Genomic DNA, 26,300 nt, shown 5'->3' with positions numbered 1-26,300 from the left:
CTTGATTGCAAACATTGGTATGGAATTTATTAAAGCACCCTATAGTATCAATCAATGACAATGCTTGCACAGAGGTCCCTGAGTAAATGCTCTATTGAAGTTTCATCAAACCCAGGGAATGGTGTTCATCTGACTATTGTATTTGATATAGAAATAGACACTCAAAGGGACTAATTTATATCATCCTAAAATAAACATTTAAAATAAAGTGTGAATGAATCATGTCCTATTTATGCCCATTTCCCTTGACTGTGTCTGCCAGGAGATTTGGATGCATAGCTCAGCTATAGCCAACTGCACGGGATCTGAATCTCACCTGGAAGTTGTAGTATTTCTAACATTCCCCTTTTTAAAAGAACTGTAACAAGAAAGGACCTCATTGTGCAAGCCTCATTCAGAGAGGGGCATTTAATACTTCTGGGTCCATATCTTAACTTCAGGCATCCTTCAAGAGTGTCTTTGTGAACGGAAGAGAAGAGAAGGTGCAGAGGAGGACAGAACATGATCTTATAAACATAAGGGATCAGTCCATAAGATCAGAGAGATCAGGTCCAAATTTATTAGCCTAGTCATTTGAACATGCCTGGTTTGTTCTGTAATTTTTAAATTGCTCAGAAGTGTTACTTATTAGAAAATGACTGCTAGGAGAAGCATTATTTCTTTTTCTTATAATATTGTACTTTTCTTCAGAGAGAAATGGACTTTCTCCCTCTTCCACTTTTGTTGAAGTATAAGGCAACACAAAGCTGCAGCTTTCTTTATTGACTTACTACCATAATTTGCATTACCACTGATGTCAGGCACGTTATGGGAAGACATTTTGCTGAAAGAAATTGTGCTCTTTCTAGTATCTGAATACTCTGACTATGTCTGAAACATCAGGAAAAAAGAAATGCTGGCCAGATCTCACTACCTTAGCTCGTGCTGGGTTGGCCTTTGTCCTTTAAATGGTGAAACTGAAATCAGTGTGTCTGCCTGGGAAGTAAAGTACTCTTCAGCATGAGTCACAGTGTCAGAACTCAACCTGAGAGATCAGTTCTATTATGTTGATTAATCATCTTCATTTAGCATTAGATTAAACCTGCGCGCTTATGTCTGGATAAGGACAACATCACAGGTGTTTCACAATAGGAGGAGCTTTGGGAAGGAACAATGATTAAGACTGACCATACCAGCCAGCCACTTTTGTTTGTTCTTGAGAAAGAGTCTATTGCATCCAAGTGTTTTTTTCCCCCCATCTTGGTGAGGGCACTGCTGCTGGTCCACTGAAATGCTGAAGCCAAGTCTCCAACTTTCCAAATTCAGCTCCTTAAAGAAGGAAGGTTTGGGGGTGTACCGCCTCTGCTTGTGTCCAAGCCAGGATGTATCAACATTAACCGCATTGCAAGACAGAGATGTAGGATTTCAGAGATAACATTAAAAGTTAAAGCAAATGAAAATAAATTAGAAAGGGTAAGGGACATAAAATCTAAGTAGTATTAGGTCCTCACATTTCTGCCAGAATCAACTGCTGTCAGAGAGTTTTTCCCACCACTGCCTGCTGTGATAGCCAGCTTTTGACACTAATTTGAATTTCATTGCTATTTTACATTTATAGGGTATACCACTTGCCAAGATTTGCTTGCTATGAAAACAATGCACTGACTTCCTATCCCAATTACTTAAATCTGTCTCCTATGCAAAATAGTAATAAATGATAGTTAACATAAAGTCCCCATTATTTTACAGTCATGAGTAGGTGAATTCCCAGAGATTTGTCATGAGCAGGATTTAGGATTAGATATACAATGTAGCTATGATACAGTAATCAAGATGATAAGCCAGCACAGTTTATGTTTTYATTCTGGAAAAAAAACTTATTTAAGCCATGTCCTTTTCTTGGCTGGGAAAATTCTCCAGTGTATAATGAATGGATTACAACATGCTTTACATTTCAGGGGGAAAGGAGGAAATCAGACTGTGAAACAGCGGTCTCTACTTAGAGATTCATATCAGAGATTGTAATTAAACCCCAAGGAAGATTTCTGAGAACTACTCATCATGCCTTCATTAATCTGGACATGCATATTCTTAGATATAGCCAGAGTTTAATTAAGGGATCAAGCACTCTAAATTGTGTGCYTTAGCCTAGCTGAAAAGTGGATCTCTGCAAGCAGTGGGAATACCACCTTGTATGGAATTAATTCCCACCTTACCTAAGATAAAGGATGAGTGTCTGTCCTGTTATATTTCAGATTATTCATATCTTTTTTTTCAAAGGCAAAGATTCTTTGTGACACTGCAGGACTGGTACTTTTTGACAGGTTGTAGCACTGATTTTTTAAAAAAAGATTTTGGCATTGGATGGTGGTAGTTTCTGAACAGTGCAGTTTGGTCGGATGGATATACTGGCAGGAAATTGAATAAAGCATGTCAGTATACMTCACAAACCCACTGAAGCAAGCTTTCTGTGCTGATGATTCACTTTACCCTGAATGTACAGAAAAAGAAAATAGAGCTCCCTTGATTTTTCTGTAATTTGGGGATTGACTATAGCTGGAAACTAACTGATGTTGAGGGCTCTGACAGATGAATTAGAAAGAAATGTTAGAGAGAAAGAGAATAAATTTGTTTAACAATCTGATAAAAAATGAATGCCTTGGGGGACTCTCTTTCTTCAGCTCTCTTTGATCTGCTTCCAGAAGGAAATCRTCTCTTTCTTGCCTTGAGTCCCCTGCGGGTGAGATGTTCGCCATCCCGCTGCAGCTGCAGTGGTGCTACACCATATGCTGGGGAGCCCAGGGTGGCCTTGCTGCATCCRCTTCCACGGCATGGGCACAGTGCCCCCTTCAATCCCCTTATACAGCTCTCATCGGGACCACTTGATGTGGGATGTAGCACTGATCAGCTGCCTCCATATAGGCATGGACCTATCCATGCTTAGATGCATGGTCCTTAGATCCTGGTCCTGGTCTTCTCYCCATCTCATAGTGCAAGAAGAAACCAGAGCAGAAGGCAAATTTTCTAGATGAGGAAAAGGAGAAGTTAGGCAGCTGGTGCCCAAAAAAGCTGAATTACTGTTCTGTTTTTGATGGCCCTCATGATGTATAACTCCTCCTTCTCCATATGTAAAGCAAAGTAGATGATCTGGACTGTTATTACTTGTCAGCAGTAGGAATGACTGCGTATTAGGAATTAAATAGTTCCCATATACACCACCCACAGAAGACAAATGTTTTTTTAGTCAAGATTATATTTTGGAATTTCCTACACTAGGTCAAATACATTTCCACTAGTTCAGTGACTTTTCTGCAGCTTTTACTGGCAGTAGATGTTTCAGGAGAAATAATGGCTGTCCTTCTGCTGTACAAAGGAAAGTAGTTAAATATGGGCTAGAGACATATAGGAAAATTTACACTGTTTTTGGTTCCTAGCCTGTCCAAAAAAGCAGGAGTCTTACTGACATCCATGCCTTACACTGTAATTTGCACCACAACTTCTGCATGCAGAATAAAAGCCCCAAACCATGGGACTTTTATTGGGGCTTTATTAAAGGGCATTCCATGGCCTTTTCATGTGTCTTTTCCTGCCTCACCAAAGATAAGGTTATGCACAGTGTGAGAAAGGTATGTAAATCAAATGAGACCAGGAGATTCACTAGTCACCTAGCTAAAACCCATCGGCATCATCTGAGTAAATCTAAAGAGTGCAGGTGAGGAGACTGTGTTGAAACAAAGTAGGGAGCAGTCATGTCCCTTGCGCTCTTTATGGCTTGTTTAGTAAAAAAATAAATAATTTTCAAAGAGAAAAGATATTGATCTCAATCAGGTGTACGAAGCCTCATTGTGTTTACAAATAACAGGTGAACAGGAAGAAATTTTCAACTAGCCTCCAAAATGTCCCTGTTACTTGCAAACACATTTATGTATATACCCCAACACATCTATTGGTTCCAGAACACTACACATAAAGTGCTAGCTAAAAACATGGATCGCTACATGCATAACATTATGAATATTAAAGAGTTTGCAGATAGAAATTTAATCACTTTTGACTGCATGTTTGTAAGTCAATTTAAAATTTGACCCAAAAAGTAAAAAGGAATGTGTATTCAAAATTAGAATAATAGGGAAAACAGTACTCTACTTCTTGCTTGGGAACCAAGTCTCCTGAGATGATACTACCAGTGTGCACATGTATGGACCCATCTGTCCTCTATTGATAACTTTTGAATCTGTTTGTCGGTTTTTCCCAAACTGGACATGCCCCAGGGGTCAATATATTTCTGTACAAGTTTCATGAAAGTAGGTGGATGAGTAGTTAAGAGAAATCCCAGTATGGGTGTCCTGTGAGTGTATTGACTGAGGAGAAAACTGCAGTGTGTGTTCTTTGTTAGAAAGTACAGTATCCACATGCAGCATAGTAAATGTCTCTTCATCGCAAAAATCTATGTTCACAAGTTGTGATTAATCTTAGGACATGGAATCCTTGAGGAACCAAACATCATTAATTCTGACAGTTCAAGAACATTTTGTTTGTGGTTTACTCTCCTCATTTTAGGTATACATTCATGAGGTARAATAAGGATTGTTTTTCTATTAATTTAAAACTGTTTCAGTTAATTTGGTTAAATTAAATAAAAATTTGCTTCACAGCGGCACTAAAAAAATTAGATTTCACTGTTAAAAATTAATATTTATTCTGTTTTGAGAAAGCAAAATGAGCCTTCTATGTCTCTCATTTGGCTTATGTTTATTTAAACATTTAACTTTTTCCTCTCAGCTGTCTTCCTGGCATATTTGTTAGTGAAAAACATGATTTCAAAAGAGTATGCTGGATTTTTTTTTCAAGGATGGATAGAAACCAGATTTGACAAGAATTTCTTATATTGCATAGCAATGCTATATGTTACAGATGTAATTTTAGTTAAATAAAAGGAAATTATTTAAAGATAATTTCAACTTATTTTGGTCTTAGTTTTCAATTTCCTGTTAAAACTCATAGCTCATTGTATCCTGTCCTCTGTATTTCCCATTCTGAACAAGTGTCTCTGTAACGTACAAAAAACAGATCAGAAAAATACCACCTTTCCCAGCATTATTCCCTCCTCAGTCAAGAGCTCTACCCAGTCCCCTGCCCCTCTGTTATGCCTATCCTGAAGTAGCTTATCTCTTTCCTTGTATAGAGAGAATAACTGTGAAAACTTTAAGACGATTTTGGAGTATGAAGGTGACACATGATTTGCATCCTTTATTGTGAAAGAACTATGTCACCATGGGTGGAAAAGTTATTGTTCTCTCAGCGTTCATACCTTCAAAGAACATATAGTATGCCTGAGTCCCACACGTGTTTTCTGCAAGAATGCTTTTTTCCCATGATTTAATTCTTTAAACGATTTYAGTGACTGGACTCTCTAGGTAGCCTGCTGTACCTAAGCAAGATATATCTCTGTCTAACTTTGTCTGTCTTTGCCAGGTTGTTTTTGAAGGTGGCATTGTTATTAGGAATGCTTCAAATGCAAAAATAACCCTTTGGTTTTATTTGCAAGGGAAAGCAAGAATTTTACACAACTTTGTTAAAAAACAAGCATCAAGGCAGAAATCACAGTCTGTTCATATGAATTTAGAAAGGAGTTATACAAGCTCAGATGAATTTAGTTTAACTTCTAGTACTGATAAAGTATGTTTAATGTTATTATCTGATGGAATTATATCAGTGGAGAATTACATTGGTTTTCATGGTACTATTTCATTCCCACTTTGGATTTTGTTTTCAATCTCAAGGCTGGTTGGGAAGTTTTTTCAATATTTTTTTACTGACTTATCTTGAAGTAAGGTTCCCTGTTCAAGTCACAGATAGTAAACTGAAAAAAAATCCTTAAATTGTAGTCAGGAAAGCAAAAGGAAATGGCTTATTTCATGTTGTGTGGTGGTGTTAGAAATCATAACTGTTCTTTTTAATATTATACTGTCACAATCCACAGAGTCTTTTCATCTTGTCTTCTCAGAATAAAAAAGAGTATTTCCATGTCTGACACCAGACTTTGGAGAGCTGCCAGCAAATGAGTTTGGCTTGTGAAACAGAATTTCAAGAAAAAGGCCAATACAAGGATTCGCATAGACCCATCTGCCTCTGCCTGAGAAACCTGTATCACCACTGATAGTTTGTCCCATGATTCTAGCAAACTGCAGGAACTAAACTCTGGCTCTGGAGCCTGTGTGGGGCTTTCCTGGAGCTGCAGTTTGCACAACATGTGGAAGGAATTGGGAGCAGGAGAACAAATCTGTTGCTGAGTGGAGTGGCAGAGAACCTGTATGGAAGTTTTGTTAAAGTTTGTAAGACTATTTAATTAAACAGGATAGTTAGCTCTCTCCCAAGCCCTCATTATTAAATGTGATTGAAGCAAGGCATGGTCATTTCTGCAGACAGTGTTGTGTCCCCCAGCTCTGAACTGCAATTACCAGGGAGAACAGTTTAGCAAGAAATCCATGATGAGTAAAAGTGTTTGTCTTTTTGTCAGTTTTGCTCACTGCTGGAGACCATCCACCTTCTTCTTTTTCTCTGTCTGATCCAAACTTCTTTCCATTGAAATCAATACCAAATATTGATTTTGAATAGCACCATTGGCCCAAAGCAAGGCCAATATTTCTTATAACTTCAAAAGTGATAGCAATTAAGAAGTTGTTACATTTCATTTACATTTTATGGGTCAGATGCTTATTGCTATTTAATCAGCAGTATGTGATATCTTTAATGACTGACACCTGGGATTAAATCCTGAAACAACAATGCAATTAAAATCACTTAGAAATTAATCTATTTTAAAATAGTTATCAATTAAAAATCAGTTTAATTAAGAGCATATGTTCATTCATTTGGAAATAAATAGAAAAATAATGTATCCCAGAAAACTGGCAATATTTCAGATATTTTACATGTCTTACAGTCTTTATTCCTCCTTCACAAACTTAGAATCAAAAGTTCATGCTGCCATGCAGTGTGTAAAGTCCCATACTGAGATTGACTTGAAGAACTTGACATTAAAATTGAGGTTGCCAAACAGTCTTGCCTAAGATCATTATTTCTATAATTAAAATGTCATATGAGATATTTATAGAGCTATAAACATCTGCTTGAAACAGTGACCTCTGTCCTGGCACAAAAACTCACAGTAGGACCTAGTATATATTGTCCTGTCAGCAATACTTATCTTGCAATGGTTAATAGCTCCTGTTCAAATATATACAGACTTGCTCCCAAAAGATCAGAGCTCTGCCCTTCCAAAAATGAGTCCTATCAGATACACCATTTTTCCAAAGAGCTGTCACAGCAAGCATTTGAAAAGGGACTCAGTGTTTAATAAAGATGCAACACTGAGGAGTTCTGCTAAGAAGGAGCTCTATATTCCTTCCAGCATCCAACATGCATCATCACTCCAAAATAACATTATCCCTTGTGAGGGATAAGTATTCATTGCCCTTCCTTTGAAAATAAAAATGAAATGCAAGTGCAACTTAATGTTATTTAAAATTAACAACACTAAGTATACATCATAGGTTGTTTACACATTGCAAAGGAAGTTTCCTAGAAAAACTTCTAGGTCCCTTGATAGACAAAAGGATTATTTTGCCACTTTTATCCATTTGTCAGTAGCTCCTAAAGTATCTCACAATAGCAGAGAAATTTAATGACTTTTTAATCAAGAGCTGTAGAAACAAAATTAAAAAAAAATTCATCATGTAGGAAGGTGCAATAACGTGACCCTTTAAATAACTCTGTCCGTGGCAGAAGTGAGAAGACTGATCAGATGCACATCTTTCAATAGATCAAATCAATAGAGATTAGTGTCTCCTAGTAACCTGTTTCTAATCCACTGTTTTTAATAGTCTTTTATGTTATTAATATATCAAAACACAGTGAGATAACTGATAAGAAAATAACACATTTAGACTTAATTATTTATCTGGCAATACTACAAACTTCAGATCTCATAGTAGTAGGTGCTGTTGGAGGACAGTATTTAGAGCTCTCAGCTAACCAGTGCAGAAATACAGAAAGCTAACAAATGTGCCACAAGGTAATACCAGTTCATAAGTAGTCTGAGCACCAGTTTTGTACCAGCTTAATGTCACTAATTTCAGAGGAATTACCCTAAATGGAGAAAGGAATATCTAAGTCCAAATCAAACCAGGAACATTTAACTGAAGCACTCAGTAAGTGCTTTGGTTGGAGCTTATCAGCACAAATATTTAAACCAGTCTATTCATGAAATGTCTTGCTCACATTGTCTCTGCTCAAGGGCGTAATGTAGGATTGTTTGATCATGTCCAGATTAATATTATCAGTCATACCTACCTGAATGAAAAAAATAAGTCTTAGTCACAGAGGAATAGTATTGCATAAAGTCTCACAACTGTTTTTACTGAAATCCAAGGGAAATTTACTCCTCCCATTTCAAAGAGATTAAACTCATCTACTTCTATCTGAAAAGAAATAGGTTCAGTTCTGTATTACTCTAAAACTATTGAATGTTGCTTGAGCTACAGTATAGGACCAAAACAAAAATTTTAAAGCTAGTCTTTAATGGAAACTTGTAATTGTCTCTAAACTTTGTTTCACTTATTTGGGTTTTGCATTTATTTAATTTGTGAAAATTGGACATATGCAAGATGGATACAGGGCTAAATGATTTTCCCCAATCATTTGTTATCTAATCCTACAGCCAAATTGTGTTTCAATGTCTATAAATTCAGAGTGTAAAAATCTCAGCTGAACTAAGTTGAGCATGTTTGTCTTGCTCTGTATTTTACAGAAAAGGAAAAAGATAGTATCATTACTCTGTTTCAAAAGGGATCTGAAAAGTTTCTAATCTTCCAAGCTGAATCTTTATCTTCATGTAAGCTTTGCTTCATGTCTTTTGTTTTAATCAACAGTGCTCAGTGTCATAAAACCAGGCATTTTCTACTTTCAGTTATGAATTATTAGTTAAAATTTATTTGATATGTGTGGTACTTATAGTCTAAATTATATTAAATAAAAAAGGAAAGGTAAAAGCAGTTAATTTTTTATGAAATTTGGTTGAGGACTAATACTCTTCTCACAGCTCAGGGACTGAATATATGATTGCATAGGATTAATATTCAAAGCTTTGACACATCTGCGTTATTGTAATGTATACTTGGAGCTTTTATTAAGAACTCTTTTGAAAGGCAGGACCACTGCCTTTTACACCAAGACAAAAACAGCAGATGTATTTCATATGCAATAGAGTACCTTTGCTTAAACATCCCACTGAACAGCATCAAAGCACTACCATCCTGACACCCAGACAAGCAACCACGGTCCTCTGATGTGTTGGTCAACCCTATGTCCTGCCCCTTAGTGGGCAAAGAATTTAAAGCAGGGAAGTCTTCCATCCAGTAACAGCAGTGAACACACAGTGTACTCACAGTCAGGCAATATCCTCTGACCTCAAGCAAGTGAGATCAGATGTCATCAAAAACAATAGCATCTGCATGTGATGGAGCCTGCCTAATTGTTCAGTACTGTAGATGGCATTCAGCTACTGATCTGCTTCTGCTGCTTCTACCCCGTGAAAGGTCTACAGCTGCATAAATAGAAAGGGATAGAGCTTGTAATGCCGGGCCTGGTGGGCTTGGGGTCACTTCAGGAAGCTAATGTAGGATACAACAGCCATGTGTACAATGTCTACATCTCCAGAAATATCACCATCATAAACCAGGTTAAACCTTTAAGACAGGAACATTAGCCATATCAGGATACCAGCCTGTATTGCATATGTTTAGCTGAGCCATCAACTTAAGGAGTTAATTCAGTATCTGCTACCAGAAGCCTTGGCAGTGACTGGGAGGTCCCAGCCACTGTGGACCCTGTCTAGTGACAAGAGCTCCAAGTATCTGTCTTCCTATCTTCTTCTTCCAGGACTTATGCACCTGAATTTCCCTGTGAAAGTCTGGTCTGTTGTTATTTGTCTTCAACTCAATATTTTTGATGTTGCTAAAGCAGCTCCTGTCAAGGATTCTCATTTCAGCATGAAAAACATCTCTTGATTTTTGCAGTTGTCAGCCTGAATGCACAACCTCTCCCAGGGTTCCTTCCAACCTCAGCATTTCTGTGCTTCTGTGCCTCCAATATAGCCAAATGAAACCTCCACTATATCTGTATTGTGTTGCTGGTATTGGTTCTCTTTCATGTGTGGTGAAATTGTCAGACCCTGAGCATGCCCTGACACCCTCTTTCTATCTATTCAGTTTCTGGTGAGGCACCCTGTGACCGCAAGGTGGGCAAGAGAGGGTCAGATACCAGTGAAGAGAGACACTCAGAGTTTGCGAGGGGTTAAACAGGACAGATTTAATAAAGGACTTTTACGCTCCAAGCTGCATGGGGAGCCCTGGGAGCTGTGTGGATGGGTCGCTGATGGGAGGCTGCTAGAGGCACGGGTTGGTCTCCCAGGTCAGATGCCCAGGCGGGGCTCAACTYGTTGTTCCTAAGGGCCCCTTAAATCTCATAGAACTGTTTCCTTATCTCAGCTGTGCTAACCTGGAGTAGCTACTGCCCAGGAAGCAACTAGACATTGTTGACCGAGTAGAATATGCATGCCTGGCCCTGATGGCAATTTGATCAGTGTGTAGTTTCACACACTGGGCCTGCTACTACCTACTCTGCCAGTCACTGACTCCTCGCCAGATCTTCTGCAGGTGTTCTCACTACACACCCAAAACTTCAAGAAATTTTTGATCAACTTGCTACACAGCTCAAGGCAGAAATAGATATAACATGGATGCAATCCTCATAGATTATTTCCCTACACAGCAGAGAGAGGAAAGGGTAGCCATTGTCTCTGCGTACCCTGTTCTTGACCAGGAGCTCAGCGTTGACCCTGGTAAACACCAGAATATGTAGTACAATGGCTTTCTCTCACGCAATGGTATTATGCTAGTTTCCCTAAATGCAAGCTAATGGTCTAACTTAAATATGTTGTATACACGTGATTTTTATAATTGTCATTGGCTGGGTTTGGAAGTAAGTCACAGTGGACAACCTCAGCTTTTCTGTGGCATTTTTACCAAATACCAACTGACTAAAATCTGTACTGTGACAATGAACTATATTAATGGCAGAAGTGTGTATTCTTAACATGTTTTATGCTGGCTTTGAAGTCAAAGGTGATGTTCGTAGTTCATTTCATGTACAGGTTTGTTTCATGTACCTTTTGCCTTTCCCGACAAAATTCAGGACGTAAAATCTTTCATGAAGATAATGTCAGATTTGTGCTACTGATTGTTAAAGACTAAGTCCATGATACAGTCACAGGTGTCACAGCCTTTCAGCCTACATATGGCATCTGTTGGGCAAAGTAATACAGAGAAAGAGCAGGTTTCCAGATCTATTCATTAGCTAGAGTTGTTATATTGGCAGTGCTATACCAAAGCAAAGATGGTTTTACTGCACATACATTGGATCACTCAAGAAGGAAATGATATGAAATCATATCATATTAGCGGGAAAGCAAAATGAGTTGATTGTTTGATTTTGGACCATAATTTTAACCCAAATGTCAAATAAGGAAGCTAATTAATAAAATTACTCAACAGGGATGAATGGCTGGGCACCAGGTCTGCTTACAAATTTGAGGAGCAATGAGGGCTCCATCTCTTGCATCATAGGAGCAGCATGATTTTTCAGATACTCTCCCATCACTATCGGCATGGTAACAGCAGATCAATGAAGCAATGATTGTCATAATTACTCTCCAAAACAGCAGCAAATCCATAAATTTGCCTAGCCATCTCTAAGCACCGCCCATTTCATGACTATGCTACAGTACAAGGGGAATTTTAGGCATCCAGGGCTGGCCAGGAGTGACACAAATGTGAAAGATCAGTATTTATATGATTTGYGGTAAATTAATGAATACCTAAAAGTAGTGATAACATGCCCTGTGCCCATGCCTGTTAGCTGTTCTGTCTATATTGTAACCTGTAATTGCATGACAATGATGGTGTTACAGTGGCTGTCTGAAAGCAGCCTCATGAGAGTGGCAGTTCTTACAGAATTGTACCTAACTAGACTGTCAAAGAAGGATGTACCTATTTTGCTACTCCTTGTATAACAGTTTTTACAACTTTACAATTTTAATGTCTTTAATCCCTTGTATAGCAGATCTTTCAGAACTCACTTGCCAAAGTAGGGTTTGCAGAGTTGTTCATTTGCTTGTTTTTTTTGCTATTAGTATTTTCACTGTTTCATTTGAACCGATTTCAAAAGGATTTCAGGATTCCTCACTGACTGCAACTGAATCTGAATTACTGATTCCATTTGTTAAGGGAGGAAGTAAATTCCATTGACTTAAGCGTGATGAGATCCCTGGAGCAAAAATCTATAACCAGAGTCCAATAAGCCAGCCTAATTCTATAGCAAAGGGCTGGGGATTTTGCAGACGCATAATACAGCCAGCTAGATACACTGTAAACTTTTGAAACAAATTCCACATGAGAGATTTACTGAATTAATATGGAAATCAATCAGCACAACATTAATTGACATTAGATGGAATTAACGTAATGTACCATATTTTCTATTTCCATATGCTATGAAACTCTTACGTTGTCAGTATAGGACTGCATTATGAATATATGTAAAGAAGGTGGCAGTAGGATCTTCTGGGAAGAATGCATCTGAAAAACGAGATAAAGGATAATGAGAAAGTGCTAAATATGGGGGAAGGAACTATGACTACAAGGTCTGGAAGAAGAGGTTTTAGGACATCCTTGGAAGACCAAGTTCTGCTACTTGCTTCTTTGCTTTGAGTTGGATTCCTGAATAGGAATGTGTAAGATGTTTCTCCACAGCTAAAATATTAACTCTTGTGCAAGACTCATTCTGCAAAAAACACTGCTTTTGTAGATGCCTCCATTCCTTCCTTCCCAAACAAGACCACCCGTTCACTCTCAGATCCAGACTATAGAGCTGTGCAAACAGTATTGGCATACAACTTCATTTGCCAGTGCTAACCCTGCTCCTGAGATCATTTGTAGCTTTACAGTGATGTTTTCCTCTGTTAAGCATTACTTTCTCTTTTCCTTATAGCTCTGTAAAAAAAACCCACTTAATTGGGGTCAGTGTGTGAGGCTATGCAAGTGACATTACCTTGCACATACAGATATCAAATGAGTTTACCAAAAAAAAGTGTATTTTTCTCTCAGTAAAAAAAGACAAAACAAAACAACCAACCAGTTGATGTTTGTGGTCATTACAAATGAAATATGTGGCTTTTACATTGCATTTCTGCCTGTGTATGTGTGATGTGTGAGCTATATAATATGCAAAGCTAGATTTTGCTCCAAGAAAACAGTGAGAGCTGGGCCTCTCAGTACCTTGGTGAAGCTGGCCCTGTAAGTGTGGTGCAGAAGATACCTAACTTCCAGAATTAGAAATGTTTATATTATTTGAGAAAAATACTCTTTAGACAGCTTTTTAAACAGCTTGTGTCTGAAAAACATTCTGCATAGAAAGGTCAAATGCTTCACCAGGATGAATATATGGCATGCTTTAGGCAAAAGCTAAAAATTGCTTGTAAGCAAATAAAAACCTGAACTCTCTGGATCACCAAAAGGCCAAATCAACCCCAGAAGAAGGGCAAAAAGTCCCCAGATGCAGTCTCCACATATCCTATATGAACTAGGTTGTGTTAAACTGCCTACATCTTGAGATTTTGCACAGCCCTGCAGAAGCTTACACATGCATACACACACACACACACGCCCTGATTCAATGAGACAGTCTGGTTGTCAAGCAAGGTCAGTCCCAGCTGCTGTTGAAGAGACCGTTCTGACTTCTTTCCAAAGCCCTTAGAAGATTTTTATGAAGCTCAGTGCTCATCTGAATGGACTTTCCTTTTGTCCTCTATGTGCTATATAAAGTACTTTCCATATGAAGACACTTTATCTGGCAACATATTTTATGGAAGAGACCATCTATTATTTTTCCACATGAAGCTTTTGATCATGGATGGATATTTCAAGTCATTAACAGCACCAAGAGGCTAAAGTTTCAGGTCTTTTTACTCATTGCCAGTGAAATAAATACTAACTTTGACAACCTATGGTGTAACGGGAAAGATCTTGTGGAGAATTACAGACTACTTCCAGGTTTTTATTTTGAAAACTCTACAAATAGGCTGCTATATTGGAGGGATTTCTTTTCCTATTTAACTGTATCATTTTTGGTCCAGATTATTCTTTGTTTCTGCAGCTAGAGTTGGGAAGAAGATACTGGGGCAACCCTAAGCATAGCTGTTACAAAAATGTCTGAGTGCTCTATAGGCTAAACTGGAGAACAGCCCCATGGCACCTGCACGGGTCTGGGCTGTGGTCAGAAAAGAAAAATTGATTCAATATTTTCAGCTGACCCAAAACTCAGAGGTTAGTCCTCATTAGTGACTTCAGCAGACATTTTGGGGTTAGGTCCGAATTCCTTGTGTAATGGAGCCAGAAATTCAGTTTTGCAGCCCCGGCAAAATAAATCCCTGCTAAGGACAGACTGTAGCCAGCATATCAAGATTTTACCAAAAGCAAACCTTGGCACAAGGAAGCGTTCAGAGTTAGTTTTGGCAGCTGTAAGAAAAACATGATGTTGGAAGCGATCATAAATGAGCTTTGACTGACTGAGTTGCTTGAGAATTGCAGTAGCCCGAGAGGCTTTCGGAGACCTAAGAGCAGAGCAGGTACTAGCAGGTACTATCCTGTCTCTTCGTCCCTGGCTAATAAGATGCTTCAGGCCAGTTCTCTGCTCCCCTCTGGTGCCCTGACCAGGACAAAATTAGGCTGTATATTTATCTGTCTGACTAGAATCTCATGTAAGGAACTTATGCCTGAAAGGAGAGTAAATCAGAGAATGAACTGAAATAATCACAGTAGTAGCAAATGGGACAGTGGCAAAGCCAAGAGGCTAAAAGCTTTTCTGCATTAAAATTAGCAGGTTCTGAGGAGCCACTTTTGCCAATATTGGTGACAGTAAATATTCCCAGACTGTGCCATTTTCCTGTTTAAGGTAGGTTAGCTTCCCAGTGCTGTCCCACAGCTCTACTTAACATGTATAAAGGAGGAAGGAAAACCCAGGGCTCACAGAAAACCGTCCTGCTGTTTTGTGTCTCTGTTTCAGACACACTGTTGAAGGCAATGAAAACCTTAGCACCTTGCAGGATCTATCACTGAGATTGCCCCCAGCATAGTGGGAAGGAAGAACAAAGTGTTAGTCTGTAATCTGAGAGATTGCCCAAATTCCCATAGTAATCCTGAGCTCCTGTTGTCCTCAGAATGCAGGATAGGAAGAGCTCTTCAATAACTATGGTTTAATACAAGCAGAGCTTCACTAACTCCTTAGAAACTTATTCACAGTAACTCATCCTGGGGAACTACCTAGATAATTTCCACCTAGTAGAAAGATGCAAAGACCCACGAGTTCAAAACTTGTACTCTGCCAATTGCAGGATCCAGCATCTTCCCCATCTGGCATGGTTCTGGTGCAAAGGCTTGTTTCCTTGTTGTACCGCATGTTCCTCATGCCTACTTTGTGATTTTTTGGGAGAACACTACATCCGCCTCTGATCCACCAGAAAATCAAGCCTTTCTTCCATGAACCTGAATACTCATGTGCCAATACAACTTCCATGAGAGGTGTTTGGCCATTGATATTCAAGTGTATTCAGGAGCTGTGAAAGGTGTCTGAAAAGACTCTAAACCCCACAAGTGGATAGGCTAATTCCTCTGTTTATTAATATATAAGAGCGACAGGACAGATCTGTTGTTTGCCTGGCATGTGGACAGGCAGCTGATTTCGCCAGAAGATTAAAGATGAAGTTGGTAGTAAGTCGTGGCGAACCCTTCAACTCAGAAGGCATGTGCACATGTTCAGCCACCATCTATTTTAGCCATCTCTTGGTCCTGTTTACTTGTGAATACTTTTTGTCTCACCTGGACCCAGCTATCCCACTGAGACACCTGGATGAAACTCTGGACTCCAGACTGCAGGCCTGAAAGGATGTTTGGGATGAAGGATCAAGGGTTTTCTATAAGTTTTTCTAGGAATGTGTGAGTTACTAACACACGTAATGACTTGTCTGGCTGTTCCGGTGATTTCCACTCCCTCATCTGTGTTCCTTGCTAATCCCCTCTAATTTGCAGAAGAAAAGAGGAACCTTAAAGAAAATACTACCCTTCTCTCTGTAAGCCTATGAAAAGACCCATTTTCCCCCATTTACTCTAATCTAAGCACATGTGTGTTCATTACAAACATTGCCTGCCTAGTTATCGTGAAAGTCAATCTTTCAATGTAAGTTTCCTATAGAAAGTCTCCAACGTTCATAGTTCATTGTTCATAATTCAGTTCCATAGAATTGTTATTTAAGTGGCTAATAGCTACCTCTTGGTGCTTTCAGAATTAAAATATCAGTTTGTAGCAATTTATCATATGTAAATCACCCTGTTAAACTTCTGTAATGAATGTGCAATGCCATAGTGAGTAATGTGCTGATTTTGCCCTAATTGAAACTGGGAATTTAGATTGTTGCACTCAGTCTACAGTGCTGTAATTCCTGACAGAGACAACACAATAAACAAGCACTACAGATGTGATATTTAATTAATCTATAATTCATGGAGATAATCTTATTGTTACTGGCTTACCTGTGCTTCCTTATTTCTGCATTTTTCAGAGATATCATTAGATCAGTTGCAAAAATATGCATAAAATGCAAAGGCATCTTTGGATGACTTGCTATTTATCTTACTTTTTAGTGTAGGTGTGGTAATAGAAATATCAATGTTGCAGTAGCTGTATTAGTTTAAGAACATAGGCAAGGCAAGATTTGCCATTAGAGATAATATCTATTTCAGTAGACGAGCTGGTGTATCTGTACTACTTTCCAAACTCTCAGACACACAAAGCCGTCTTCAGACTCTGTCCCAAAATGGCTTGCATGCTCAAAAGCTTGTCTGTCTCTACTGGTTCATTTAATATGTTAGATACAGCCTTTCCAGATCAGTGGTAATGCATCTTTACCCTGACTTCAAATCATAATCAGGATTTCTATTCCTTATTAGCAGACCTATAAAATTAGAACCAGACTTAAGAAAAAAGTGTTAGTGTTTCAACAAAGGCTCCTTTTTGCCAGGATGGAAATGAAACCCACATCCAGCTATAGCATAGGTTATTCTGTTGCCAAATGGGAATAAAATGCTGTAAAAGTGTGTCATGTGTCTTTGATTTATAACAATCCGCTCACATGATTTTTCACACATGATTTTTCACATGATTTTTTTGTATGATTTATATAAAAACAGTGACATAATAAGAAGGTATATTTTTCTTGTTCTTTTGCCCACCCCGTAAAATATTCACTTTCCTTAAATAATCTACAGGAATGTATGGTTACAAAAAAAGGACCAGTGGGAATTTGCCTGAAGAAGGATAGAATGGAAAGCTGAGAAGGAATTGGCCAAAAGTGAATATTAAATAACTATTTTTCTTTCTAGTATTTGATCTTGTACATATATGCTGCAGCTGAAAGAAAATTTGTAACAAAAATCCCAATATATGGAATCAACAAGGTATTGACCCAAGAAGGGAGGCTGTCACATATGAGGTTATACTCATCTCCAATTAAATGAAGATTTTTCTAATGTGGAGAGAATGTAGGAGCTGGGAAAAGGAATACTCTTAAGTTCAACCCTCATCCTGCAGCTTTTCTTACCTCGTTTAAACTCTTCACCCGTGCTTCCAAAGTGCATCTACAACAGCATTGTCACTGTATTCTTGTTTCACTGAACTCAGTTACTTATTAAAATATTTCTAAATGAATTCACTGGCATGGACTGTACTGTACATACAGCCGAGGTCTAATGTACAGTGCAGTCATGATGCAAGTCAGATTAAAGTCATAAGGCAACCATGAAAGTGACTTTTTCCTTAACTCACTTAAACAGTTTTGACTTAACCACTTGCAGTCACTTTCAGTTTATTTAGCTCTCCCCCTTATAATTGTTGTTGTAAATTATACTAATGTTATTAATATTAGCCACAAAGATTATTTTGCAGATGATAAATACTCTGAAATCTCTAAGAGAATTATAGATACAGATGATATGTTCCAAAGATCTGCTTTAATTTTGCAGGCTATGCAAAAGATTATGATCTGACATAAATGTGTGTGACTCTTGAAGTCACTGCTCTACAGCAGGCTGGTACTCATCCCAAGCTTCTGGATGTGTGCAAGCTGAAGTGTGACCACACTTAGGTAATTGTATACCTGCTTGTTTTACAAGTACTGCTGCAGAGACCTCAAAAAATTGTAAGCACTTTCCAAAAGACCTTTCACAACTATGCCTAAAAGACTAAAATTATATTGTCTTACTGTGTGAGATCCTAAACCACAGCTTCACAGTGTGACTAAATGGCATGCTTTGAGGAATGCTTAGTGATGAACTTGGCATTCATGCAGTGCGGTTGCTTTCATCCATCATGTGGTAGACCACTAGCCAAAACTTCTTCATTTAATCCCTTTATTCAAGCACTCTTAGAGTAGCAGAAATGCTTTGCTACAGAATTTAGTCCTATCCTTTGTTATGTAGCTTTCTGCTGCTTTGTTCTATAGCTTAACTATATTTGACTTTAACGTGATAACATGTTTACTGGCATTTAATAGTTGGGGTTTTTTTATCTTATTATCCATTACTGAAAATAGAGCTGCTAAAATCTGAAGTGATGCTTCAGAAATTTACAACTTCTTATTTAACATTAGTAATGCAAATCTGAATGTAAAAAAAGAAAACCCTCTGCACCGGATATGAATGAAGGTGCTGAGAGCCTGACTTAATTCTCATATGAACTATCATTGTTTCATTACAATGAGTTTGTATTAAGAGCATATCCTTGAATATTGACTGAGGAGGGTGAACTCGTTTTCAAGAGAGACAGTGCGATCCGCTGTCTGTAGCTCATTGTGGCTTGAGTACAAAGTGTAATCACACACGTTGTTCAATCACACACTGCAAACACGGTTGCTTCTTTCACCGTGAAAGCACAGAAGTCAATTTTTTTTAGTTCAAATTCCACAAGAGCTTAAACTGATCTATACCAGGGCTGTTATGTTCCTGCTGCTCTCCCTCTCTTCCCAGCTAAGTATATGCGCCCCCTTCCTTTAACTGGTGCTTGTATCACCTGAGCCTGTGGTAAGTTCAGAGAGTTGCAGAGGCAGAAAACCAGTCACTGGCATATGGCAGTGTTCAGTTTCTGCTGGGATAGCTACTTGGACCAGGTTTTCACAACACCAGCACAAAGGAAGGCTGGAAACATGTAGCCAAGGCCAGAGTACTCCAAAAAGCATGAGATGTGTTATTTATAGTAGCATTAAGTGCCTAACATTTAACTTTAAAGATAAATTCTGCAATATTTTTTTCTTTTAAATAAAAGTATTTCTTACCTGGGATAAATTGATGTCCAGCTTAATCTGAAGACCCATTAGTATTATTACAAAATAGGGTCTTAGGCATTGTTCAGACACTTACTCCTAGGTAAAACAGAATGGTTTTACCAGCTTCATAGAACTGAAAGTGCAACAAGGTTCAGGGAGTCCTGAGGAACCTAAAACCCAGAAATGCTAGGAACTCCTATCTTCAGATACTCCTGTTAACACTTTGGGCTAAAATATTTTATGCTTTATACCTCCCCAGAGTGCATTTGCAAAAGTTAAAAAATAAATCCTTTTGTAAGAAACCACACAGTGTACTTCTTATAAATGCTGCAAACTTTTGCTACCATCAAATCCATTAAAATACTTGTCAGTCCCTTCCTGGAATTTTCTTTTCTTTCACTTTCTTTTAAGACGCCTAAAACCTCTTGAACAGCCAGAAGGGGGATTAGAGATGCCTTCCTAAGTACTGAAAAAGTAGTAATTTTCTGGCTACTAGTATGGTAGGAATCACATCCCTTAGCATTAGTTATTAGAGGATAAAAAAGTACTGTACCCAGATCAACATATAATACAAACAGGATTCATCTAACTTCAGGGACCTGAAAATTAGATACTCGTATTGAGCTAGTTATACTGCCTCCCCTTTTAGTTAATGGAAACCTCCCAGGGGCCCCTCACCCCAGCTTTCAGCAGGTGACTGTGACAGGTAGACAGTAGAATCAGCTTCATTTAATGCTTAAGTGCCTTTGGCCTAATAAAAAGGTTCAATCTTTTCTGAAAACATTCTGGGTAATTTGCCTTGCACATTATTAGTTTCACACAAATAATTCTCATTCGAAGCACATTCTTGTGATGTGGCATCTGTACTTTTTGCCCTTTCAAAGTATAATCCTGTCATGTGACCCCATCTAACAATAATAACCTTCAGTTTTCTCTGGAGTGTTTGTGATCACCATTGGCTGCTCAGATCTGTAGTGTGGGAGCTTTTCAAAACTCTGTGATTACCTTTAAAGTAAATACAGCCAAGTTTGTAGCTGCTTTCCTGTTTCTTTTGATTTTTGTCTGGTTTATTGGCAAGGATTTGCAAAAAAGAGAAGCCTAAGRTAAAATAGCCCCTTCTTGTTAAATAGTTTTCATTAAGAAAATGAAGCATCAAACATTGCCACTTCTATGTAATCCAAATGAATCGATAAAGTAGTTTTATTTAGTCACTTGATCTGTGTAGCTCTGAAATTGCCTCTTTGCCGTAGCTAATAGTTTCCATTTGCATCCACTCAGCATTGCAGACGCATTTCACCATCTGAGCCAGGCAAACTAATAGAAATTAATGGTAATCTGCTTCAGTAACAACTAGTTAATCGTCAAGAAACTGAGCATTTCACTCCCTGACAGTGAAATCACAGAATCACAGAATCACAGAATGGTTGAGGTTGGAAGGGACCTCTGGAGATCATCTAGTCCAACCCCCCTGCCCAAGCAGGGTCACCTAGAGCACGTTGCACAGGATTGCCTCCAGGCAGGTTTTGAATATCTCCAGAGAAGGAGACTCCACAACCTCTCTGGGCAACCTGTGCCAGTGCTCTGTCACCCTCACAGTGAAGAAGTTTTTCCTCATGTTCAGATGGAACTGTGTTTCAGTTTGTGCCCGTTGCCTCATCTCCAAGACTACCAAAAGGAATAAGATAAGATCCTGCAAGTGGCCTAGATGTCTATAAATTACGCATAGCAGTGCCTTTATGTGCCTGACACCTGAAATGGAGAATCTGGAGCCTATATTTCTTAGGATATCTCCTGAGATTGACAGTCTCCAGCCTTCCCACATATTTGAATGAACTGAACAGGGCTCACCATTTCCATTGGAAATGTGACTGTCGGAAGATCATGGTGCCAGTTAAACATTTTGCAGACCATTGCAGTCTAATGCCTAGAGCATGTGCTTAGGAAATGGTAGGGTGCTATTTCCTTCTCTTAGGTTTCTAGGAGTGTGATTGCACAGCTGATTCCTGGCCCAGAAGGTGAACCTTTAAGCAGAAGTCTGATTTAGGAACCCAGTAGTAAGATGTACAGCTGGGAATGAGGGGATGATTTTAATCCTTTCCCCCAAACTGTTTGTGCATTTGGCAAAACAGATGCAAACAGACCTGCAACCCCCTCCTTGGACCCAAGTTTCCTAGATACTTAGCAGCGTGGTCTGCTGGCTTCCCTGCATCTTGCCCAGGAGCCTCTGCCTTGCGTTCCTGCTCCAGGGTTAGCACAGGCAAAGCAGGTTGGTATCTGTCTGTGCCAAGTGGCAAGATGCTCCTGAAGAGGATCTGCAAGCCTTCCTATAAGCTTAGAAATCCTAGAGACCTTGGGGCTGGAGGAGGGTACACAGCTATTCACAATGGGAAAACTGCCCTGAGCTGGAAATCAAGGCATGGAAGGAACTTGCAAGCCAAATAAGGAGGTAGCAAGTGAATTGTAAAAGCTCCTGGGGGTAAGGCAACTACAGAGGAAGGGATATTTTTGCATCACACTTCTGCACTTAGTCACAAAACCCCCAATCCTGTTTCCTTTTCTTCATCCAAAGGTATGTCAACAATATTGTGAAATATGCATGGCAGAATAATTAAATGAGAAGCTTCTCCAGTTCTTCCTCCAAAAAGCCGTTCTTTCTTGTATTTCTTCAGACCTCAGCAAAAAAAAAAAAAAAAGTTGCTTTACTGCCCTTCCTTGAATCTTCTCCCTTACACCTCTCTAACTGAATTTGACCTTCTTTATTGGCCAGCTCAGGCCACTTGTGCAAATGGCTGAGGGGGGAGGGTTGTCCCACCTTTTGGGTAGTCCTATAATAACTGTAATTAAAGCCCTAATTGGTTTAGTATTACAGCTTTAAAAATCAGGGTAGGGCCAAAAGAGATGCCACTACTAAATAGGATGCTGTGCTGGTCCTCAGATGAGCTTCAGGACCAATCCAAAGGGGTCAATGATATTATTATAATAATTGAAGCAGGAGGAATATCTCAGCACATGATAAGCCATGCTACATTAACAAAGAAATGAAGTACAATATTCTAGTTTTAAAAGCAGACTGGGATTTCATACATAACTATTATAACCAATGGAGGATGAAGTTAATATGATCATGGAAGAGGACTGGGCTTTAACAATGTGCTTATGATTAATCACTAAATATGGATGTTATAAAAGTTAAATATGTGAAGCACATTATATTAGCATCAAGCAAGGATATTGCTAGGCTTATGGAAAATAGGATAAATAGTATAGAAACAGGAATCAGAACAACACATAAAATCCGCTTGCGAACTTCAGCAAATGAAACAGATTTTTGTGTCACTATGAACCATATTAAAGAAAAATCCCCATTCTTATGTTCACTCCATTGACCACAAAAACTATCACTTTGGCATTTATAATTCCTGTTGTTTTCCTGCAATAAGCATCATCTGAGGAAAACTTCATGCACACCTAGAAACATCTGCAATGTGGAACCCTCTAAAATACCAAAGCATAAAACAACTTGAAAGATTAGAATTTATTGTTCCATCTTCTGTACTGGTAACAAACATGTATTCTGTTTAAAAAATATGCATTTTTAAATTAATTTCCCAATCTGCTTCATGACATTGCCCCAAACAGCTGTGGGAGTAACACAAGTCAGGATGCAGCACATCAAGAGATGCTGCTGCAGAGGGGTTGATAAACAGTGGAGGTGGGCTCTCACTCCTTTTGAGGTTGCTGCCACCAAAGGCGGTATGTGGCTAATCATGGTATGAATATGGCCGAGGGACCGGATTCATTTCTGATTTATCCCTCCGTGTTCAGGGTAGCGCAGCCTCAGAGCAGCTACACTCTGCCTGAGGCTGCTCTAGGCTGCCCAGTCTCTATCAGATTTCCATTAGACTGTCCATAGGTAGTTGTGTGAGTTGCTATAAAAAAGTGATATGTGTAACACAGGAGTCCCTCACCCCAGCACACTTGAGTGTGCTGCTTTGCACATCCAAGTCTACCTTTTGTGTCAGACTTGAACATGGGTGGCAGGAGATGGAAGCAGAGCTGTGGTGATGCTGATCTCCTGGTCCTCCATCTGGAGGTTGACAGAGTCTGTCTCCCAGGGCTCCCCTTTCTGTGAACCTTTCTGCTTGCCCATTGCTTCTGCCCTGTCCTTTCATCAATGCTTTTTACCTGCGCATACCTTTTCATCTCAATGTGATCATCCTCCTTGATTCAATAGTGATGCTAACCCAAGTGTGTTGCAATGCTAGGGCCATTCTCATGGCCCATAAAGTAATAAAAAGTCACTTCTCAGTCAGGAGCTTTTTTACTTGTGTTGTTAGAGTCTATTCTATTTAAACTGTTGTCACTGGAAAAGACTCCTGTGGAAGAGGAAGAAAAAAGAGGAACTGGATTTTATGTAGCGTGTCAGCCATTCCTGTGGTTAAAGTTGGCTAGAACAAGAAAGACTAGAAATATCAAGACTATATAAGATTTAGTGTGGGAAATAATTCTTACTCATTTACTCAAATATAGTAGCATATGGCACAGTCATTGTGGTTAACAGAGGGGAAAAATAATGTGTGAAATATTTTACAGATGACTTTTTCTTATTTGGGAGGAGAGATGGGAACAAGAAACATTTTAAATAGTTCTTTTGGCACATAATAACGAATGTTTGCTAGGATCACTATCTCACTAGGGTAAGATTTACCTGCAGCTACAGCTAAAACCTCAAATAATGCTGTAAATACTTCCAACACAGAGTACAGAAAAAGTAGATATGTCACTGATAACTTCAACTGCTATTGATTTTGCACGTGCTTTCTAGATCACAATGTAGTGTTGATCTCTAGTAGTCAATCAATAGTGTCATTGTGCTATTCATAGCAAATGATGCATATTTTAAAACTATCTATGAATCAGCAGCTTGTAAGGAAAAGTCCTTTGCCCACAATTTCTCACCTCCCTGCAGATGCAGCAGAAGTACATGAGACAAGAAAGAAGAGTATAAAGTCACCTACAAGACTGGCGTCTTTACGCTACACTACAGAAGCATTACATTACACTGCATAACCACGTGGACACACGCATCCATGCATGTGTATCTGCTGATTGGGCAGCTGACCAAGGCCCATATTTTATCCACTCATGAATCTTTTTTACAATTTTGAACCAATACACATTGCAGTGAATATTCTGAAGAAGATGCAAACAATTCCAAGCATTTTCCTCTGATATAACTGTCCAATTTTTGCTTCAATTCAGTTGCCTGTCATTGCTGATCAAGTACAAATATGTGGCTGACAGTGTAATTGCATATTACTTCTGTGTCATAAGCCTGTCCCATTACCTCTGGCACACCAGAATGGTTCTGGCAAGGCTCAGACAGTGATAAGGCTACTTATTATCAGAGGCAAATCCTTTGAACCCTCTTTTTCATCAGTTTGTTTTTCATATAATCTCAGTGACGTATGACTGCAACACTTCCATTCTGATCTGGTAGGAGATTACATCCACTTAAGTTACATTGCAATAGAAGTGCTTTACACTCATTACATCTTGAGATATTTCTTCTTTAGATGAGAAAGACTACAACTGATCTCATATTTTACTTCCCCTCTGTAAATGGGTGACTTTCCAGACCATTTCAACATGAGAAATGTTGTTCCAGTGCTGTTGTTGAGACAAATGTTGTATGAGTGTTTGTATTCCTCATTACTTGTAAACCAGACTGAGCGTCCAAGTCTGTGTGCCCTTTTTGCATTAAATTTCTGGGTTTCAGATACTTAGAGTGCTCACTGGATTATTTGCCCAGGTATAAAACACCTCACTCTTGTTTTCTAAGTTGTCTGAATAGCTAAGGTATGACAGGCTGCTTACTTTCTTACTGTGGCAGAAGATGCTCTATAGTCATGTTGCTCAACTTGTGGCCTATGCACCATTGGTGGTTCATAAGATATCAGAAGGTGCCGTGCCTTCACAAAAGCGGTGTTTCTGACTCTAATATGGAAGTTCGGTTTTTATGAAACTGAAAAGGATGTGCTAATGCAAAGACCTTGACTTGCTTAAACTCCCACAACTGCCAAACAATACGGTGATATAAGGTGACACATGGATATTGTTCCCAGAAAGGCCAGAGGGGTGTTGATTAAAGAAAAAAGAAAGAAAAAATGAAAAAAATCCCAAGAAAAAGGTTGCCAATCCAGTCCCATCCAAGCCTGCGGAGCCTTGGCGATGCTCTGCTTCTCCTGTCACTTTGTGCATCTAAACCAGTCACTCTGCATGGCTTGAGGGTTATCTGTAGTGTGTCTATCTGCAGTCAGGCTGAGCCAGACGCATCGAGGAGGGTGAGGTCCCACCACAGCATTCCTTTGTCCCTATTTCTCTCTCATTTCCTGCCCAACTTGCTTGTTCATCTCACTGGAGTTTACCCAACCCCCGGCTTTATCTAGCTCCATAAATATGCCTTTTCTGCTGCCGTTAGGCCTTGCCATGAACCAGAGCTTTCCTTTTTTTTTTTTAGGTCATTTTTAAAATATCCAAATTTTTCATAGGTCTGCAGCTGTATACCTAGGTTAGGAGCATCTGAATCAGGACAGCCAAGGTAGCCTCCAGTAAACAGGGAGAAAGAGCTTAAACCAGTTCTGCTGAGGGAGTAGTAACATGGAACCGTACCTTAAATCAGCTGAACTTACAGCCAGGACATCCATAGAGGAGGCRGAAATAAAAGCACACCAGGCTCCGGTGAAATCAAACACAAGCACACACAAGGGTGGAGGTGCACACACACACACACGCACACACATACACACACATATACAGTGCACTTTAA

General features: G+C 39.1%; 1 protein-coding gene across 1 annotated transcript in view; it reads left to right on the top strand.

Moving 5' to 3' along the window:
- CALCR (calcitonin receptor) overlaps positions 1-26,300 on the top strand; it is a 133,595-nt gene that overhangs the window by 31,011 nt on the left and 76,284 nt on the right. The window lies entirely within an intron of this gene.

The sequence above is a fragment of the Apteryx rowi genome, unplaced genomic scaffold (assembly GCF_003343035.1).
Source record: "Apteryx rowi isolate R43461 unplaced genomic scaffold, aptRow1 scaffold_226, whole genome shotgun sequence".
Classification (NCBI taxonomy): domain Eukaryota; kingdom Metazoa; phylum Chordata; class Aves; order Apterygiformes; family Apterygidae; genus Apteryx; species Apteryx rowi.
This window is presented reverse-complemented; position numbering and strand designations above follow the sequence as displayed.